We start from the raw sequence: 14,183 nt of genomic DNA, 5'->3' as shown, positions 1-14,183 counted from the left end.
CTTAAGTCTTTACAAGCTTTGCAGAACAGCGCCTCGTCGGCACGACGAGTGGTGAGAGCCATACGGGAGGAGGACGTGCTGAGATCCAGTTCAACGCAGCCTGCCTTCTCTCCGGGAGATGTCCTTTGGGTGAAGCGTCACGACCCTGGCAGCCTGGAACCGAGATGGGATGGACCCTACCAGGTGGTGCTGAGCACTCCAACCGCCATCAAAGTGGCAGGAAAGAGGCACTGGATCCATCGTACGCAGGTTAAGAAAACGAACGACAGCATCGAGGGATGGCGGGTCCAAAGACCGGAGACCCGTTGAAGGTCAGACTCACTCGGTGTTCTTCCTGACTCTCCTCGTCTGCCTGCAGCCGGGACTGGGAAATCCCCATTCGACCAGAAATTACTCTTGGGAGGTTACACGTACTATTGATGGGACTGTTATAGGCTCTGTTGTTGGAATAGGGGAGCCTGTCATCCCGACAGATCTCTGTAAACTGTTTGGAGAAAACTGGGGAAATTCCTGTAGCAAAACTGCATCGACTGTATATGGCTCGGGGGGCCATCCACGGGTCACCAAAGCCAGGGGTTATGGGTGCGGAGACCTAGCCCTAGAGCAAGAATTGTGGCACACTCAACATTATGTCTGTCCCTGAGAAGGGGGTAGTAATGTGGAGGAGAGGGTGACTTCTATTGTGCCTCTTGGGGTTGTGAGACCCTAGCCCCATGGAAAAAAACCTCCCACCGACAAGCTCCTCCATCTGAACAGAGAGGTTAGACCTGGGGCCCCGAAGAAGAACTGCACGATCGGAAATTGTAACCCCGTCCCTCATGCCTCTCGCCTGGTGGACTGACCAATGGGAAGGGGGAAAGACGTGGGGACTAAGACTCTGTGTAAGCAGCCGAGACCCTGGTCAGCTCTTCACCATTCAACGCCAGACTCTTCCCCGGCGGTTCAACCCAATTGGCCCCTTGTGTCCCCTAGACAAGCCAGAGAGGCCGAGCCTTCCACAGCACCCAGCCCCAGCTAAACCTCCTGGTTCCCCTGGGTCACAAAGCTCTGGGAGCCCCAGCCCTACTCCACCTGCAGCCACGACCTTACCAGCCCTTGGGGACCTACAACAGCTTTTGGATACAGGCTGTAAAGTTAATGGTTTTATAGACCCAATACTCCAGAATCTTAGAGGAGGACGCTGAATCAAAGATTTGATTCCCAATAAGACCAGTAGGGAATGTACTGGGCTTCATATCGGGGCGCGCTGTACTGTCTGTTCTTGGAACAGACAGATAGGAAGGTACTGACATCAGGTCAGGCCTTGAGATATGGTCTCATGGTCCCTCCTCAATATACTGTGCTCTCTGTTCCCAGAAAACATAGATAGGAAGATGATAATGCTATACTGTGTCGGGAACAAATTGCATAAACAAAGCCTTGTAACTTTGAAGCTTTTGCAAATAAATAGGCTGTAACGCTTGCAGTCATGGCTGCAGTTCTGCCTTTGTTTCGGCAGGTTGCTGGGACTGCAGTCAGCTGGCCAGCTTAATAAAGGTTCCTAAATTTAAATTCTGAGTCAGTGGTCTATCTGGCTGAGTCAATCCATAACAGTGTCTGTGGGCCAGTGTTCACATGGAACTCATGTTCAAACAACTGTGAAATGAAGACTATCTGAACGACTTTTAAATTTCTGGTATATCCTGTAGGGGTTTCTATGGAAAACTTCTTAAAATCTTTAAGAATTCAAGAATATAGAGCTCTGAACACTATGTGAGTGACATTAAAACTGTTAGAATTCAGTCAGATCAAACCTGGAATCCTTTCAAATGTGTACCAAATGCTAGGAGTACATGTAAATAGAGCCTTAGTGTCTGTGGGGCAGTGTTCAAACACTGAAAACTCACTTTCAAACAGCTGTGAAAAATGAGGATAGTGTTTATATGTTTGATTCAGGTTCAATCAATTGCCGTTTTTAGAGGACACTTCTTAAAAACCTTAAGAATTCAAGTATATATAGCTCAGAACACTATGTGAGTTAGATTAAAACTATTATAATTCAAAATGATAGAATCTGGAAATGTATAGGAAAGTATATGACACGCCAGAAACACATGTAAATAGAGCCTTAGTTTCTGTTGGGCAGTGTTCAAACTGAACTCATGTACAAGCAGCTGTGAAATGAAGAATATCCGGTTTAATTAGTAGGTATTTATATGGAAAACTTCTTAAAACCTTTTAGAATTCAAGTATATAGAGTTCAGAACACTATGTGAGTGAGATGAAAACTGTTAGAATTCAAGATGATTGAATCTGGAATTGTATAGGAAAGTATATGACAAGCCAGGAACACATGTAAATAGAGCCTTAGTGTCTGTGGGGCAGTGTGCAAACAGAAAACTCACATTTAAACAGCTGTGAAAAACGAGTATAGTGTTTATATGTATGATTCAGTGTCGTAAGTGTTTCCCTCCATGTCCTGCATGGTTCAGGGTTCGGGTCTGGAAGAGGAGCTGCACACAAATGAAAGAGAAAAGACACGAGATAATTTGCAAATATTGGGGACCAGGCGGGCAAGTCCAACTCTAGATGAAGGATTTCTACTGTTTTAGGCCTCATCAAGCTTTTTATACTCAGGTAAACAAAGCAGTGGTTACCATAGTTACACAGTTCTTGTGAGTTTCACTAGTTTTGACCATGGTTACACTTGCTGCACTTCCTCAGCCCATTAGCTTCCCAGATAAGATCTAGGGAGTATTTTAAGTTCAAGCCTAATTATGCTAAGAGGACTGTGCCCTCTAAGCTGGGACTTGTTTGTGACTTTGCCAACAGGTCAATCTGAGGCTTAACCCTATATCACTTTCCCACAATTCAGGTTCAATCAGTTGCCATTTTTAAAGGAAACTTCTTAAAAACCTCAAAATTTCAAGTATATAGCACACAGTACACTATGTGAGTTAGACTAAAAGTGTTCGAATTTAAAATGATAAAATCTGAAATTGTATAAGAAATTATATGACACGCCAGGAACACATGTAAATAGAGCCTTAGTTTCTGTTTGGCAGTGTTCAAACTGAACTCATGTTCATACAGCAGTGAAATGAAGAATATCTGGTTTAATTAGTTGGAGTTTATGTGGAAAACTTCATAAAAACTTTTAGAATTCAGGTATATAGAGCTCAAAACACTATGTGAGTGAGATTAAAACTGTTAGAATTCAAAATGATAGAATCTGGAATTGTTTAGGAAAGTATATGACACGCCAGGAACACATGTAAATAAGAAGGGGTGTCTGTTGGGCAGGGTTCAAACTGAACTCACGTTCAAACAGCTGTGAAATGAAGAATATCCTGATTACATTTATGTTTCTGGTTTCATTAGTTGGCATTTTTATGTAAAACTCCTTAAAACTTTAAGAGTTCAAGTATATAGACCTCAGAACACTGAGTTAGATTAAAACTGTTAGAATTCAAAATGATAGAACCTGGATTTGTATAGGAAAGTGTATGACACCCAATGAACACATTTAAATAGAGCTTTAGTGTCTGTGGGGCAGTGTTCAAACAGAGAACTCACGTTACAACAGCTGAGAAAAATGAGTATAGTGTTTATATTTATGATTCAGGTTTAATCACTTGCTGTTTTTAAAGGAAACTTCTTAAAAACTTTAAGAAGTCATGTATATAGAGCTCAGAACACTATGTGAGTTAGATTAAAACTGTTAGAATTCAAAATGATAGAACCTGGAATTGAACAGGAAAGTATATGACACGCCAGGAACACATGTAAATAGAGCGTGAGTGTCTATGGGGCAGTGTTCAAACAGAAAACTCATTTAAAACAGATGTGAAATGAAGAATATTCTGATTACATTTATGTTTCCGGTTTAACTAGTTGGCGTTTTTATGGATAACTTCTTAAAAACTTTAAGAATTCAAGTATATAGAGATCTGAACCCTATGTGAATGAGATTAAAACTGTTAGAATTCAAAATGATAGAACCTGGAATTGTATAGGAGAGTATATGACACGCCAGGAACACATGTAAATAGCGCCTTAGTGACTATTGGGCCGTGTTCAAACTGAACTCACATTCAAAAAGCTGTGAAATGAAAAATATAGGCATTGCATTTATGTTTCATTTTTAATTTGCTGGCGATTTAAAAGGATATTTTTTTTAAAAACCTAAGAATTCATGTATATAGCTTAGAATACTGAATTAGATTAAATCTGTTAGAAGTCAAAATGATAGAACCTGAAATTGTATAGGAAAGTATATGACATTCAGAAACACATGGAAATAGAGCCTTAGTGTCTGCTATGTAGTGTTCAAACTGAACTCAAGTTCAGACAGTTGTGAAATGAAGAATATCTGGTTTAATTAATTGGTGTTTATATGGAAAACTTCTTAAACCTTTTAGAAATCAAGTTATATAGAGCTTAGAACACTATGTGAGTGACATTAAACCTTTTAGAATTCAAAATGATAGAACCTGGAATTGTAAAGGAAAGTATATGACACCCCATGAATACATATAAATAGAGCCTTAGTGTCTGTGGGGCAGTGTTCAAACAGAAATCTCACGTTCAAACACGTGTGAAAAACAAGGATAGTGTTTATATTTATGATTCAGGTTCAATCAGTTACCGTTTTTAAAGGAAACTTCTTAAAAACCTTAGGAATTCAAGTATATAGTGCACAGTACAGTATGTGAGTCAGGTTAAAACTATTAGAATTCAAAATGATAGAATCTGTAATTGTATAGAAAAGTATATGATATGCCAGGAACACATGTAAACAGAGCCTTAGTTTCTGTTGAGCAGTGTTCAAACTGAACTCTCGTTCAAACAGCTGTGAATTGAAGAATATCCGTTTTAATTAGTTGGCGTTTATATGGAAAACTTCTTAAAACCTTTTAGAATTCAAGTATATAGAGCTCAGAACACTATGTTAGTGAGATTAAAACTGTAAGAATTTAAAATGATAGAACCTGGAATTGTATATGAAAGCATATGACAAGCCAGGAATCTATGTAAATATAGCCTTAGTGTCTGTGCAGCAGTGTTCAAACAGAAAACTCACATTAAAACAGATGTGAAATGCGACTATTGTGTTTATATTTATGATTCACATGCAATCAGTTGCCGTTTTTAAAAGAAACTTCTTAAAAACCTTAAGAATTCAAGTATATAGAGCACAGTACACTATGTGAGTTAGATATAAACTATTAGAATTCAAAATGATAGAATCTGTAATTGTATAGGAAAGAATATGACATGCCAGGAACACATGGAAATAGAGCCTTAGTTTCTGTGGGGCACTGTTCAAACTGAACTCACGTTCAAACAGCTATGAAATGAAGAATATTCTGATTACAGTTATGTTTCCGGTTAAACAACTTGGCGCTTTTATGGAAAGCTTCCTAAAAACTTTAAGAATTCAAGTATATAAAGCTCTGAACCCTATGAGAGTTAGATTAAAACTGTTAGAAATCAAAATGATAGAATCTGGAATTGTATAGGAAACTATGACACACCAGGAACACATGTATATATAGAGAGACAGCCTTAGTGAATGTGGGGCAGTGTTCAAACAGAAATCTCACGTTCAAACAACTGTGAAATGCGAGGATAGTGTTTATATTTATGATTCAGGTTCAATCAGTTGCCCTTTTTAAAAGAAACTTCTTAAAAACCTTAAGAATTCAAGTATATAGAGCACAGTACAGTATGTGAGTGAGATTTTAACTGTTAGAATTCAAAATGATAGAACCTGGAATTGTATAGGAATGTATGTGAAATGCTGGGAATACACGTAAATAGAGCCTTAATACACTTGGTAAGTGTTCATAACAGAAAACTCTGGTTAAAATAGCTGCGATATGAGGAGTGTACTGTTTTCATTTATAATGCCGTTTCAATGAAATGGCATTTTTAAGGAAAACTTCTCAAAACCCTTAAGAATTCATGTCTATAGAGCTCAGAACACTATGTGAGTTAGATTAAAACTCTTAGTATTCAAAATGATAGAAGCTGGAATTGCATAGGAGTTTATCTGAAACACTAGAAATACATTTAAATACGGCCTTAATATCTGTGGGTCAGTGTTCAAACTGAAAACTCACGTTCAAATAGCTGTGAAATGAAGAGTATCCTGATTACATTTTTATTTCCTGTTCAGTTTGTTGGCGTCTTTAATGGAAACTTCTCAAAAACGTTAAGAATTCAAGTACATGGAGCTCAGAACACTATGTGAGTTAGATGAAAACTCTTAAAATTCAAAAAGAGAGAACCTGTAATTGTATAGGAATGTACCTGAAAGGCTAGGAATACATGTAAATAGAGCCTTAACATCTGTGTGGCAGTGTTCACACTGAATACTCACCTTCAAACAGTTGTGACATGAAGAGTATCCTGATTACATTTATATTTCCCATTCAATTAGTTGGCGTTTTTAAAGGAAACTTCTCAAACACCTTATGAATGCAAGTACATAGAGTTCAGAACACTATGTGAGTTAGACTAAAACTCTTAGAATTCAAAATTACAGAACCTGGAATTGTATAGAAATGTATATGAAACGCTGGGAATACATGTAAATAGAGCCTTAACATCTGTGTGGCAGTGTTCACACTGAAAACTCACGTTCAAACAGCTGTGACATGAAGAGTATCCTGACTACATTTATATTTCCCATTCAATTAGTTGTCATTTTTAAAGAAAACTTCTCAAAAACCTTCAGAATTCAAGTATATAGATCATAGAGCACTATGTAGGTTAGATTAAAACACTTAGAATTCAAAATGATAGAACCTGGAATTGTATAGGAATGTATCTGAAATGCTGGGTATACACGTAAATAGAGCCTTAATATATTTGGTAAGTGTTCATAACAGAAAACTCTGGTTAAAATAGCTGCGATATCAGGAGTATACTCTTTTCATTTATAATTCCATTTCAATGAAATGGCCTTTTAAAAGAAAACTGCTTAAAATCCTTAAGAATTCATGACTATAGAACTCAGAAGACTATGTGATTTAGATTAAAACTCTTAGTATTCAATATGATAGAAGCTGGAATTGTATAGGAATTTATCTGAAACACTAGAAATACATTTAAATACAGCCTTAATATCTGTGGGTCAGTGTATAAACTGAAAACTCACATTCAAACAGCTGTGAAATGAAGAGTATCATGATTAAATTTTTATTTCCTATTCAATTTGTTGGCGTTTTTAAAAGAAACTTCTCAAAAACCTTAAGAATTCAAGTCTATAGAGCTCAGAACACGAAGTTACTTAGATTAAAACTCTTAGAATTCAAAATGATAGAACCTGTAATTGTATAGGAATGTATCTGAAAGGCTAGGAATACATGTAAATAGAGCCTTAACGTTTGTGGACAGTGTTCACACTGAAAACTCACCTTCAAACATCTGTGACATGAAGAGTATCCTGATTACATTTATATTTCCTGTTCAATTAGTTGGCGTTTTAAAAGGAAACTTCTCAAAAACCTTAAGAATTCAAGCACAGAGTTCAGAACACTGTGTGAGTTATATTGAATTCTTAGAATTAAAATAGATAGAACCTCGAATTGTATAGGAATGTATCGGAGAAGCTGGGAATACATGTGAATAGACCCTTAATATCTGTGGGGCAGTGTTCAATCAGAAAACTCACGTTAGTACAGGTGTGACATGACGAGTATACTGTTTACATTAATTATTCCGGTTCAGTGAAATGGTGTTTTTAAAGAATACTGTTTAATACCCATAAGAATTCATATCTATAGAACTCTGAACACTATGTGCGTTCCTTTAAAACTCTTAGAATTTAAAGTGGTAGAACCAGGAATTGTATAGGAATGTATATGAAATGCTGGGAATGCATGCAAATAGAGCCTTAATCTCTGTGGGGCATTATTCAAACAGAAAAGCTATGTTATCAGAGCTGTGAAATGAAGAGATTCTGATTACATTTCATTTCCTTTTCAATTAGTTGGCATTTTTAAAGGAAACTTTTCAAAAAACTTAAGAATGAAAGTATATTGAGTTCAGATCACTATGTGAGTGAGATTAAAACTGTTAGAATTCAAAATGATAGAACCTGGAATTGGATAAGAATGTATCTGAAAAGCGGGGTATACATGTAAATAGAGCCTAAATATATGTGGGGCACTCTTCAAAGAGAAAACTCACGTAAAAGCAGCTGTGAAATGATTATACTGTTTACATTTATAATTCCGTTTCAATGAAATGGCTTTTTAATGAAAACTCCTTAAACCCTTAAGAATTCATGTCTATAGAGCTCAGGACACTATGTGAATTAGATTAAAACTCTTAGAATTCAAAATGATAAAAGCTGGAATTGTATAGGAATGTATCTGAACCCCTAGAAATACATGTAAGTACAGCCATAATATGTCTGGGTCAGTGTTCAAACTGAAAACGCATGTTCAAACAGCTGTGAAATGAAGAGTATCCTGATTACATTTATATTTCTGGTACAGTTTTTGGCGTTTTTAAAAGAAACTTCTCAAAAACCTTAATAATTCAAGTACATAGAGCTCAGAACACTATATGAGTTAGACTAAAACTATTAAAATTCAAAATGATAGAACCTGGAATTGTATAGGAATATATCTGAAATGCTAGCAATACATGTAAATAGAGCCTTAGTGTTTGTGGGGCAGTGTTCAAACAGAAAACTCATGTTAAAACTTCTTTTAAAGCAAGACTATCCTGATTACATTTATATTTCCAGTTCAAGTAGTTGGCGTTTTTAAAGGAAACTTCTCAAAAACCTTAAGAATTCAAGGATATAGAGTTCAGAACACTATGTGGGTTACAAGAAAACTCTACGAATTCAAAAGATAGAACCTGGAATTGATTAGGAATGTATCTGAAAAGCTTGAATACATGTAAACAGAGCCTGAATATGTGTGGGGCAGTGTTCACACAGAAAACTCACCTTCAAACAGCTATTAAGTGAAAACTATTCTGATTACATTTATATTTCCAGTTCAGTGTTTTGGCGTTTTTAAAGGAAATTTGCAAAAAAAAACCCCTTAAAAATTCAAGTATATAGAGCTCAGAACATGATGTGAGATAGATTAAAACACTTTGAATTCAAAATGACAAAATGATAGAAGCTGGAAATGTATAGGAATGTATCTGAAATGCTGGGAATATATGAAAATAGAGCCTTAATGTCTGTGGGTCAGTGTTCACACAGAAAACTCACGTTAAAACAGCTGTGAAAGGAAGAGTATCCTGATTAAATTTATATTTCCGGTTCAATTAGTAGGTGTTTTTAAAGGAAACTTATCAAATCCTTAAAAATTCAAGTATATAGAACTCAGAACACTATGTGAGATAGATAAAACTCTTAGAATTCAAAGTGATTGAACCTGGATCTGTACAGGAACGTATCTGAAATGTTGGGAATACACGTAAATAGAGCCTTAATATATTAGGTAAGTGTTCATAACAGAAAACTCTGGTTAAAATAGCTGCGATATCAGGAGTATACTGTTTTCATTAATAATTCCGGTTCAATGAAATGGCATTTTTAAAGAAAACTGCTTAAAACCCTTAAGAATTCATATCTATTGAGCTCAGAACACTATGTGAGTTTGATTAAAACTCTTATTATTCAAAATGATAGAAGCTGGAATTTTTTAGGAATGTATCTGAAACACTAGAAATACATGTAAAGACAGCCTTAATATCTGTGTGTCAGTGTTCAAACTGAAATCTCATGTTCAAATAGCTGTGAAATGAAGAATATCCTGATTACATTTTTATTTCCGGTTCAGTTTTTTGGCGTTTTTAAAGGAAACTTCTCAAAAACCTTAAGAATTCAAGTATAGAGAGCTCAGAACACTATGTGTGTTAGGCTAAAACTCTTAGAATTCAAAATGATAGAACCTTGAATTGTATAGGAATGAATCTGAAAAGCTGGGAATACATGAATATAAAGACTTAATATCTGTTGGGCAGTGTTCACACTGAAAACTCAGGTTCCAGGAGCTGTGAAATGAAAAGTATCTTGATTACATTTATATTTCTAATTCAATTAGTTGGCCTTTTTATACGAAACTTCTCAAAAACCTTAAGATTTCAAGTACATAGAGTTCAGAACACTATGTGAGTTATATTAAAACTCTTATAATTCAAAATGATAGAACCTCGAATTGTATAGGAATGCACCTGAAAAGCTGGGAATACATGTAAATAGAGCCTTAATCTGTGGGGCAGTGTTCAAACTGAAAACTCATGTTCAAATAGCTGTGAAATGAAGAGTATCTTGATTACATTTATTTTTCTTGTTCAATTAGTTTGCGTTTTTAAAGAATACTTTTCAAAAACCTGAAGAATTCAAGTACATAGAGCTCAGAACACTGTGAGTTAGATGAAAATTCTTAGAATTCAAAATTATAGAACCTGAATTTTGATAGGAATGTATCTAAAACGCTAGGAATACATGTAATTAGAGCCTTAATATTTGTAGGGCAGAGTTAAAACACTGGGAATACGTGTAGAAAGGTGTGAAAAGATGACTATACTGTTTATATTTACAATTCCTGCTCAGTTAAATGACATTTTGGTGAGAAATTGGTTGAAACTTTTGAAAATTCATAAGCAATACTTCTCAGAATTTTTGTCCAAAGCTGTGAAATGAGGATTATATTGTTTATATTTACAATTGAAGCTTAATGAGTCGGCCTCTTTGGAATAACGTTGTTTCAACCCTCAAGAATTCATGTGTATACAGCTAAGAAAATGGTCTGAATGTGGTTAAAACTATCAGAAAACACAATGATACTCCCAGGAAATGTATGGGAATATATATGAAACTCTGGAAATAGAGCCTTAGTATCTGTATTGCAGTGTTAAAACACTGAGAAGTCATGTAGAAAGATGTGAAATTGTGAGTACATTGTTTATATTTAAAATTTCAGCTCAGTGAGATAGCGTTTTTGAAAGCATGTGTTTTAAACCCTCAAGAATTCATATAGAGCTAAGATTTTGTTTGTAAAACTGTGAAATGACATGAGTACTATTTCTACTTACAATTGAATCTCAAGGAGTTGTCATTTTGGAAATAAAGTCTTTTAAACCCTTAAGATTGATGTGTATACAGCTAAGAAAACTGAATGGATGTGGGTAAAACTCTTAGAATACACAGTGATAGTCACAGGAAATGTTTGGAAATGTCTACGAACACTTGGAATACATGTAATTAGAGCCTTAATATCTCTAGTGCAGTGTTAAATCACTGGCAATTCGTGTAGAATGCTGGGAAAAGAGGACTATACTCTCTATATTTACAATTCCTGCTCAGTGAGATGGCATTTTGGTAGAAAGTGGTTGAAACTTTTGAAAATTCATAAGTATACTGCTCACAATGTGTACAAAGCTGTGAAATGATGAGAATACTGTCTTATTTACAGTTGAGGTTCAATGTGTTGGCTTTTTGGAATAAAGTGTTCAAAACCCTTCAGAATTCATAAGTAATACTGCTCAGAATTTGTGTACAAAGCTGTGAAATGACGAGAATACTCTTTATATTTACAATTGAAGCTCAATGAGTTGGTGGTTTTGGAATAAAGTTGTTTCACCCCTTAAGAATTCATGTGTATACAGCTAAGAAAATGGTCTGAATGTGGTTAAAACTATTAGAAAACACAATGATACTCACGGGAAATGTTTGGGAATATATATGAAACTCTGGAAATATAGAAAATAGAGCTTTATTATCTGTATTGTAGTGTTAAAACACTGAGAAGTCATGTAGAAAGCTGTGAAATGATGAGTATACTGTTTATATTTAAAATTTCGGCTCAGGAAGATGGCGTTTATGAAAGAATGTTGTTTAAAGCCTCAGGAAATCATGTTTATAGAGCTCAGATATTTTGCGTAAAGCTGTGAAATGACAAGAGTACTCTTTATATTTACAATTGAGGCTCAATGAGTTGGAGATATTGGAAGAAAGTGGTTTAAACACTTAGGAATTCATGTTTATAGAGCTCAGAGAATGGTCTGAATGTGGTGAAAACTTTTAATACACAATGATAGAACCTGGAAATATTTGAGAATGTCTATGAAACTTCTGAAATACATGTAAATAGAGTCTTAATATCTGTAGGGAATTTTTAAGATACCAAGAATTAATGTAGAATGATGTGAAATGACGAGTATATGGTTTGTATTTACAATTCTGGCTCAATGACTTGGCATTTTTAGAAGAAACTGGTTTAAAACCTTAAGAATTAATTTTACAGGGCATAGAATTTGTGTACAAAGCTGTGAAATGATGACAGTACAGTTTATATTTAAAATTGAGGATCTGTGAGATGGCATTTTGGGAAGAAAGTGGCTTAAACTCTTAAGAATTCATGCATATAGATCTCAGAAAAATCTCTGAATGTGGTCTCAGGAAAGGATGAGGAATGTCTATGAAACACTTGGGATATATGGAAATAGAGCCTTAATATCTGTAGGGCAGTGTTAAAACACTGAGAAATCATGTAGAAATCTGTGAAATGACAAGTTTACTGTTTATAGTTACAATTCTGGCTCAATGAGTTGGCTCTTTTGGAAGAAAGTGGTTTAAACACTTAAGAATTCATGTTTATGTAGCTAAGAATACTGTCTGAATGTGGTTAAAACTCTTAGAATACACAATGATAACCCTGGAAAATGAACAGGAATGTCTATCGAAGACTTGGAATACTTGTAAATAGAGCCTTAATATCTGTAGGGCATTGTTAAAACACTGAGAATTTGTGTACTCAGCTGTGAAATGACTAGAATATTGTTTATACTTACAATTGAGACTCAATAACTTGGCATTTTTGGAAGAAAGTGGTTTAAACCCTTAAGAATTCATGACTATACAGGTAAGAATATGGTCTGACTGTGGTTAAATCTCTTAGAATTCACAATGATAGCCTTGGGAAATGATGAGGAATGTCTATGAAACAGTAGGAATATATAGAAATAGAGCCTTAATATCTATAGGGCAGTGTTAAAACACTGAGAATTCATGTAAAAAGCTGTGACATGATGAGTATACTGTTTATATTTACAATTCCGGCTTAAGGAGTTGTCGTTTTTGGAAAAAAGTATTTTAAACCCTTAACACATTGTTTGCGAGTAGTTTTTTATCACGCGCTAACAGGTGGCGCGGGCCATTTTTGCTAATTTTTTGTGCAAATGGCAACATTCAGTAAAATTACGATAACTTTAGTTTACGCATTTGTACGTTACCCTCATTCTACCGCTAGTCTATAAAAAACGTATTAATACGTGTCCCTCGCTCTACTACACTGGTAAAACGTATAAATACATAAAATGTATAAATATGTTTCCCGCATACAATGTGTTAAGAATTCTTGTGTATAGGGCTCAGAAAAATGTCTCAATATGGATAATATTCATAGAATACACAATGACTGACTTAGGATATGTTTGGGAATGTCTATGAAACTCTGGAAATATGTGGAATCAGAGCCTTAATATCTGTAAGACAGTGTTAAAACACTGAGAAATCATATAGAAAGCTGTGAAATGACGCATATACTGTTTATATTTACAATTCTGAATCAAAAAGTTGGCTTTTTTGGAAGAAAGTTGTTTAAATATTTAAGAATTCATGTTTATAAAGCTCAGATTTTGTGCATAAAGCTGTGAAATGACAAGAGTAATGTTTATATTTACAATTGAGGCTCAATTAGTTGGCGTGTGTGGAAGAAAGTAATTTAAACCCTTAATCGTCATGTGTATACAGCTAAGAAAACTGACTGAATGTGGTTAAACCTCTTAGAATACACAATAATAGACCAGGGAAATATTTAGAAATTTCTATGAACACTTCAAATACATTTAAATAGAGACTTTATATCCGTAGGGTAGTGTTAAAATACTGTCAATTCATGCAGAAACCTGTGAAATGGCAAGAATGCTGTTTATATTTACAATTGAGGCTCACGGAGTTGGCGTTTTTGTAAGAAAGTGGTTTAAACCCTTACGATAGCAAGTGTATAGAGCTCAGAAAACTGTCCTAATGTGGTTAAAACTCTTAGAATACAAAATAATAGACCAGAGAAATGTTTGGGAATATCTGTGACACTCTGTACATACATCTAAATAGAGCATTAATATCTGTAGGGCAGTGTGAAAACACTGAGAATTTGAGT

This window comes from Myotis myotis, unplaced genomic scaffold (genome assembly GCF_014108235.1).
Source record: "Myotis myotis isolate mMyoMyo1 unplaced genomic scaffold, mMyoMyo1.p scaffold_m19_p_4, whole genome shotgun sequence".
NCBI classification, from domain to species: domain Eukaryota; kingdom Metazoa; phylum Chordata; class Mammalia; order Chiroptera; family Vespertilionidae; genus Myotis; species Myotis myotis.
The sequence above is the reverse complement of the archived record's forward strand: the minus strand, read 5'-3'. Positions refer to the sequence as shown.